General features: G+C 40.1%; 1 long non-coding RNA gene across 8 annotated transcripts in view; it reads left to right on the top strand.

The window, feature by feature from the left end:
* The first annotated feature begins 1519 nt into the window (after window positions 1–1519).
* The window catches only part of LOC137757993 (uncharacterized), a 47743-nt gene continuing 40929 nt past the window's right edge, over window positions 1520–8333 (top strand). For 5 of the 8 annotated variants that reach the window (XR_011072676.1, XR_011072675.1, XR_011072678.1 and 2 more), the window contains exon 1: window positions 1520–1740. This is a non-coding gene — a long non-coding RNA (uncharacterized lncRNA). The remainder of the gene's footprint in view (window positions 1741–8333) is intronic. The other 3 variants (XR_011072679.1, XR_011072680.1, XR_011072681.1) reach the window with 1 other exon arrangement.

The raw sequence follows: 8333 nt of genomic DNA, 5'->3' as shown, positions 1-8333 counted from the left end.
AATGGAAGAGTGAATTGGGGATTTTTGACCTACTAGATATTAAGACTCGCTATTATAAAACTCTACCAATTAAGAAGACAGCATGGTACTGAGCAGAAATAAAAATAGATGATTGGAAGAGATTAGAGAAGCCAGGAGCACAGCCGTACATTTATGGTAAAGAGGAATATATAAATATATATGTGTATGTTTTGGGGGTCAACTTTTAAGTTCTCTTAGCAAATTATAGTTATACATTGCAGTGTTATCAACTAGTCACCATGCTATACATTAGAACCTCAGAACTTATTCATCTTATAGCTTAAAGTTTGTAGACTTTATTTTTTTAGAGCAGTTTTATGTTCACAACACCATTGAGTGAAAGGTACAGGGATTTCCCATGTACCCCCTGTTCCCACATATGTATAGCCTCCACCATTATCAACTACTCAGCAGAGAAGTATATTTGTTACAACTGATGAATCTACATTTACACTTCATTAGCACCCAAAGTCCATAGTTTACATTAGGATTCACGCTTGGTGTTGTATGTTCTATGGGTTTTGACTAATGACATTATCCACCATTATGGTATCACTTAGTTGGAATCAAAGAGTATGTAGCCTTTCAGATTGGCTTCTTTCACTTAGTAATAAGCATTTAAAGTTCTTGCATATCTTTTCATGGGTTGATGGCTTATTTCTTTTTAGTGCTGAATAATATTCCATTATCTGGATGCACCAGTTTGTTTACCCATTCATCTACCGAAGGGCATCTTGGTGGCTTCCAAGTTTTGGCAATTATGAATAAAGCTGCTATGAAACATCTGTGTCCAGGTTTTTTATGTGGACATAATTTTTCAACTCCTTTGTGTAAATACCAAGGAGTCCGATTGCTGGATCGTATAGTAAGAGTATGTTTAGTTTTGTAAGACACTGCCAAACTCTCTTCCAGAATGGCTGTACTATTTTGCATTCCCACCAGCAATGAACGAGCGTTCCTATTACTTCACATTCTTGCAAGTATTTGGGGCTGTCAGTGTTTGGATTTTCATTTTTCTAATAGGTAGGAGCATTGTCTTTAATTGGCGGGGGGTGGGGGGGGAATAAAGGAAGTAACTCAGATATTCATTAATATCACTAGAATGATCTTGATTAAGCATGGTCAGTCCCTGAACTAGTGTCCTCCCGGACTGGGGAGTGCAGCGCGGGGCGGGGACTCGCAGAGAGGAGAACAGCGCATCAACCCCAGCGGGAGGCGCGCAGGTCTCGGGATGCGGAAGGCGGGCCGGCGCCGCGCTCCTCTCCGCCCCCGCGAGCGAGACGGTCACGTGCAGCGGAGGGGCTGACCTCCGCGGGCGGGCCTGGGAGGGGCGCCGCGCCGGTGGTTCAGGGTCGCCCGAGGCTAGGCGCGAGGCGGGCACTTGCGCAGCGCGGGGCGGAGTGCGAGCCGGGGCCGGAACCGCCGCGGGTGGGGAAGGGCGGGGAGGAGCCTGGGAGCGCGCCGGCCCCCGCAGGGGGAGGGGTGGGGCGGAGCCGCGGCGCGCGCGCCCGTCGGAGGGGGAGGGACAGAGCAGCCATTGGGCGCGCTCAGGGTGGCCGCTGCGAGTGTGGGGCGAGCGTGGACCGCGGCGCGGCGGTGCGACTCCTTCCCCGGCCCTTCTCCCCGCCCCAGGCGAGGGCACCGTGTGGCGGCGGCGGGGCCAGCGAGGCCGGAGGAGGCGGCTGTGCCCGGGCATGGTGGTCTGGGGCAACGCGGAAGGTGAGCGGCCCCCGGGCCGGCGGCGGGGGTGGGGGCGGGGTGGGACTGGCCTCGCGTCGCCGGGCGGCGGCCCAAGCGCGGGCGGCCTGAGGCGGGGCGGGGGCGGCGCGCCGGCCCGGCCCCCGCGGCCCTTGGTCTCGCGGCCTGGGCGGCCCGCGAGAAAAAAAAAAAGAACTTAAAAATTGAGAGTTGCATGTATAATAAAATGGCATGAAACTATACACAAGCATTGTCCCAAAACCAGTTTGCTGGTTTTGATACTGTAATATAGTTAGGTAAGATGTAACCATTGGAGGAAACTGGATGAAGCATACATAGGACTTCTGTGTACTATTTTTGCAACTTCTTTTTTACCTCTGATTTTTTCAAAATGAAAAAAAAAGTCAACAATTTTAGTGCTGTTTTCTTGTAGATGAAATAGTGTCCCGCCATGAAAGCAATGAATTACTGATAAAAACCGAGGGCTACATCTCAAAAACATCATATTGAATAAAAAAGCAAATAGCATAAAAAGATATAGTATAAAGCTCAGAACATACACCCTAAACAATATGTTATTTAGAGATACAGCTATGAGAAAACTAACAAGAAAAGCAAGTGGATGATAAGACACAAACTTGAAGATAATGTTTATCTCAAAGGACTAACGGAGGGTATGTGACCAAGAAAAGGGATTCAGGGTCCTCAAAGGTGATTGTAATGTTCTTTTCCTTAAATTTTTATTAATCACTATTTTATAACAACTCTGAAGTCTTAAAAATGTATAAACCTGATCTTTAGCATTTAATAATCACCTTTATTGAAAAGAGTAAAATTAAGTGAAAGGTGAATAAAATTCAGCAACATTAAACATGTTTGATAGAGCATATAATTATAAGAGCATCTAAGAGAAGATTGGGTTCTAGTTTAAATTCTGGTCTGACTAATTTGGGGTTAGTAGGTTTTGGTCAGTGGTTTTTGAAGGGCGGTCCCTGGGCCAGCAGCATTAGTACCACTTAGATATTTGTTAGAAACGTAAATTCTCAGACCTTACCCCAGACCTACGCTCTTGGGGAAGAGCCCGGCACTCTCTATTTTAACACAAACCCTCCAGGAGGTTCTGATGTGCACAGACTTTTGAGAGTCACCAGGAAGTTCAACTTTCTCACCCATAAAATTAGAAGCTAAAACTAGATCAGTGTTTCCCAAAGTGTGGTAGATGTAGTACTGATCATGTGCAAGATGTTTTTAAGTGATAGACACATCACCATTTAAAATTTTATTTATTGTAATGTTTGTTAGACTAGTACAGATAGCTTACCAAACCCCTAAGGTCACTGATGTTGTGTCATACATTGCTAAGTTTAAAAAAAAAAAAAAAAAGGAAAGGAATCAACTTAATGTAAATATAAATAATAAGGCAAAATAGTAAGGTATGTATAGCAGAAAGTAACACAGCATTGTAAATCAACTATACTCCAATAAAAATTTAAAAAGTAAGGTGATATGAGAATATCACAAAATTCCTGGGGTTAGTTCTTAGATACTAAAGTTTCGGTAGTCCTGAAGAGGATCAATCTTGAAAATATTTTCCATTCTAAAATTCTGAGACTTCATATGCTTGCTTTTCTTACAGATCTGCCTCCTTAATTTTGCTTTTTAAAATTCAAGCTAATACGTTAAAAGTTTAGTCCACACAGCTTGTGTTGGGAGAGGAATGGCCTGTTACTGTGCTTTTGTATTGGGGGATACTTATCTGAGATTGAAAATTTAACCATAGTTAATGGAAAGTGTGGATAATGCACATGCGAATCATTAAAATTAAATATATTAAGGAGAAATCTGTTTTGAAAACATGATTTAATTTTAGAAGCACTTTCTTTCACTACGTGTAGTATTTATAGTGGAATAGGCAGGTGGTTTTATGTAAGGAAATGAAATGAGGTTTGTGGACAGTAAGAAACATATTTTGATAATTAGGGATTTAGACTTTGAAAAGTCTATACAAGTTATAAACACCTACAACATGACCGGCCCTTTTGTTAAAAAGTAAATTTATTTATTTATTTATTTTTGGCTGCGTTGGGTCTTTGTTGCTGTGCGTGGGCTTTCTCTAGTTGCGGCGAGCGGGGACTACTCTTCATTGCGGTGCGTGGGCTCTAGGCGCGCGGGCTTCAGTAGTTGTGGCACTTGGGCTCAGTAGTTGTGGCTCGTGGGCTTAGTTGCTCCGCAGCATGTGAGATCTTCCTGGACCAGGGCTCGAACCCGTGTCCCCTGCATTGGCAAGTGGATTCTATACCACTGCGCCACCAGGAACGCCCATGACTGGCCTTTTTAACTGGCATTTTAAATAGCTTTTCTGAGATGTAGTTCACATACAGTTCACCCACTTAAAGTGTACAATTCAGAGGTTGTGTATAGCCAGAGAGTTGTGCAGCCATCTCGGTGCACAATTCTAGAACATTTCATTACCCCAGAAAGCAACCCTATATCCATTAGCAATTATTCTCCATTCCCTCTACACTCTCAACCCTAGGCAACCACTTATCTACATCTTATTTCTATGGATTTGCCTATTCTGGGCATTTCATATCAATAGAATTTATATTTCATATAAACATAATGATATGTAGCCTCCTGTGACTGGCTTCCTTAATATAATATTTTCAAGGTTCATCCGTATTGTAGCATGTATCAGTACTTTATTCCTTCTTATTGCTGAATAATATTCTGTTCTATTGATATTATATGTCACTTGATGGACATTTGGGTTGTTTGCACTTCTTGTCTTTTATGAATAATGTTGCATGTATGAACATTCATGTTCAAGGGTTTGTGTGAAAGTATGTTTTAATTTCTGTTTTATACCTCGGAGTGGGATTTCTGGGTCAGATGATGACTGTGTTTAACATTGTAAGGAACTGACTGGATCTAAAATGCATTCTCATTTAAAGCAAAATTACAAGTTTGCTGAAAACTTAAATACATTTCTGTTCTAATTTATAATAAGGTACCAATTTTGTTTGTCAATGGTTTTATTACAGACTATCTCTCTAAAATGATATTTGGCAAAAATCATCATTAAAATACATGTTTTTGAAAACAGCAGCTTACAAACGGCTGTTCTACATCACAGTTTATCATCATTTATCAAAATTGTCACATCTTCTGTGACATGGTTCTTTCTCTGCATATTTTATCGCTGCCTGTGTCATTTAGCATTTAGGGGAAAAAAATGTCATGGAATCTGCTTCCTGAGCTGATGATTGAATTCAGATTGTTTTGGTTGACTTTTACAAATAAATTACATGTTAAGAAACTGATGGTAGTTTTTTTTCTAAAATTCTCGTTTCAGCAATAATAAAAATCATACTTCTAAAATAAAAACATAACATTTTGTAGTCTAGCTGCATCTGACCCTTGATATTTCGCTGTGTTGCCCTATTAATATTTTGAAGTTATAAGGAGAGATACTATTTTGTGTAATGAGAATTTATGTTCAGTAAATTGTTAATATTTGACTTTGTCTTACTTTCTTCTAATGCTTTCCTAAAGGCTTATGTACTAAATTAGCTACCTTTGGATTTCTTTTTAGGAAAGGTGTTCCAGATATTTCTTTTTCATACCTACTTGTGAAATGAGGTTTTTAGCACCTCCTTGTTATGAAGGAATACTTCTGAAAAAAATAAGATAAACAACTAAATGCAGTGAATAACTGAAGTAATAGAGAAGTGGTAGTGTAGAAAAAAGATGCTCCTCAGGGAAGAGAAAGAAAAAGTACCAGTTGGACTTGAATGGATAAGATTTATTTAAAGCCTTTCATTGCTGCATGGAGGATAAACAAAAAGAGTAGTAAGGCAGCATGAGGCATTCAGTGTCCTTGTAAAGAAGACAAGAAATATCCTTAATCTCTGAATCTATAACTATAAGATTCTACACATAGATCAGCTAAAATCATCCTTTGTTTTATTTCTAGTAGGGATAAGCTGTTGTATGCACAATATTGTAATGGATGTTTGTAGTGAAGACTTGAAGCATTTGGATCATTTGGGAAGTAGACTCAGATAGGGTTTAGTGTGTAGAATACTTGTAAGCATGTGCCCTTGGGAACAACATAGTGGGAGGGAGGCAGAGGCGTCAGGATTGGGCAGAAGCTTACGTCAAAGTGTCTCCTTGGCCAGCCTTCCAAGAGAGGTTTGTTGATAGCTTGGCTGTGGGGTATGACAGAAAGAGGTGTCAGGATGATTTCAAGGATTTCAGCCTAACTAACTAGAAGGACGAAGTTGTCATCAAGTTCATCCTTTGAAAGGAGGTTTGGTGGAGAAGATCTGGAGTTAGTTGGGCCTGTTAAACGTTCGAGATCTGTAAAACATCTATTGGCAGAGGATGAGTTGGTGAGTCCATATGTGAAACTGGAGCCCAGGAAAGAGGTCTGCAGTATATATAAATATGGGGGTGGTCAGCATAGGATAGATGCTAATTAGACCAGGAGACTAGCTGAGACCACCAAGTGAGCATGTGTAGACTGACTTGAGGATGAGACAGGGCTGAGTCCTGGGACACTTCAGCGCTTAGAAATTGGGGCAAATAGGGGAAACCAGCGGAGGAGACTGGGATGGAGCCCCAGGACCCAGCACACTGCTTAACAGCAGTGGGTAGTAGATGTTTATTTAGTGGATAAATGTCCAAAGGGGAGGGAAAATAACATGGGACAGTGATGAATTTTATTTCTCCAGGTAGAATAAATTAAAAGGTGAAAAATAGGATCAACTGTTATCTATCTCATCGGTGAATGGGTGGGGAGTGAGTCATGGAAATTAGAATAAAAATAGATGTGTTCTTTTCTATAAAAATAGATGTGTATACATATAAAATAGGAACCGTTCCTTTTAATAAACAAGTATTTTTAATGCAGTTACTTTCTTTTAATCTTTATGGTACCTATTGTGCTTGTGTGTGGCTAATTCTTCGAGAAACTGTATAAAAATGTCCCCTGTGTATAGAGATGAATCCAGTTCTTCAGATTGATTATTTCTGTTGTTTGTGAATATGCTTTAAAGTAGCACATTAAGTAGTTGAAACTCATTTGAGAAATTATCCTATATTTGTATCTCTCTTCTTTGTACTAAATGACAGAAGAATTTCATTTATATATTTGCTACCATATATTTGATAATTTACAGTAGAATTTTCAGTGTTCTTCATGGTTAAAATTGGTACTAAAGGTGATTTGGAAATTGTGTTGAGCATGTATCTTGCTAAACTATAGAAGACAGACATTTTCTTCAAGGATTTTATATTCTAGGTGAAAAAGTTAAAACATTTATGGAAAGGTACATAAACAATTTTCTTGGGAAAATATACAGTTATGTCATTGAAACTCTGAGTCCTGTCTTACACTGAGCGGGACATTTATTAAAGAATAGACTGAAAGCAGAAATATCTGTAAGCTTGAATTTTGACAGAATGAAAGAAGAATACAAAAATCAAGCTCACAAACTCAGCTGCCTTGATGTGGATGAAGCTTCTGTAAACAGACAGCTACTGTCCTTGAATAATAGTTCACATATCTTTTAAAGTGAATTAAGCTTTGGTTGTATTGGACCTGACCTGTCGGTGAGAAGGAGATGGCTGAGTCCAGGGAGGCGTGTGAGCTTTCTCAAGACAGACTAGAGTCGCTGGTGACTGAGACAAGTAGTGAAGCGTTATTTCAAGGGTTGAAATGTGAATAGGAACCAGTGATTTAACAATGCTCATCTCTAACTTTAAGCCTTTCCTTGAGCCAGAAACCTTGGTTTTTTATGAGAGTTTGAGATTCCCTGAAGATACAACCTAGATTGGACAGTTACCCGGATCTATTATACATTTAAGCTCAGGAAAGTTATGTGAACTGTGTTACTGCTTCTTGTTTTTGTGAATTTTTGGTCCAGGCTTTCAGAAAGACCTGAGCTGAACTCTAGGACAAAGCTTGTGGTGACCACCATTGCTGTTTCAAGCCACTGTCCTCTGTGTTTCTTTCTGTCATTCAGGAATTTTGTTGTCATAGCTCCTCTATGACTGACGTGTGTGTGTGTGTGTGTGTGTGTGTGTGTGTGTGTGTGTGTGTGTAGGGGGTGTCCTTCATTTGTAAATTCTGTAATCTTTGGACCTTGGATGGAGATGGTAAATACAGAAGTCTTAGAATAGAATTGGTCCCAAACTATTTTGAGAGAAAACACAAAGCATATTAAAACTTACATTTTCAATTAAAGCATAGGGAAACCATTCACAAAAAGGGTGCAGAAGTTGATGCTGTTGTTTATTGTGTTATATGCTGGTTATAGACCTTCATTTTACGGTTATTTCTCTGAAATGCAGTAAAAAAAACAAAACCAAAAAACAATGCCTAGCACCATAGCAGCCCGTATGAAATGAGGCATATGCTGTTTCTAAGACTCACAGCATGTTTTTCTGATACTGTGTTTGCCCATAAACATGTTGATGGTAGGTGCTGTCTGAGGCAGGGGCGGTTTTCCTATGGAAATCCTCTCTTGAACATACTGGTTTCTGATTCCCCTTGAGGAAGAACGAAGCTCCTTTTTGCTTCCTTAGCAAATTTGATACTTCAAGTATTA

The sequence above is a fragment of the Eschrichtius robustus genome, unplaced genomic scaffold (assembly GCF_028021215.1).
Source record: "Eschrichtius robustus isolate mEscRob2 unplaced genomic scaffold, mEscRob2.pri scaffold_598, whole genome shotgun sequence".
Taxonomy (NCBI): Eukaryota; Metazoa; Chordata; class Mammalia; order Artiodactyla; family Eschrichtiidae; genus Eschrichtius; species Eschrichtius robustus.
This window is presented reverse-complemented; position numbering and strand designations above follow the sequence as displayed.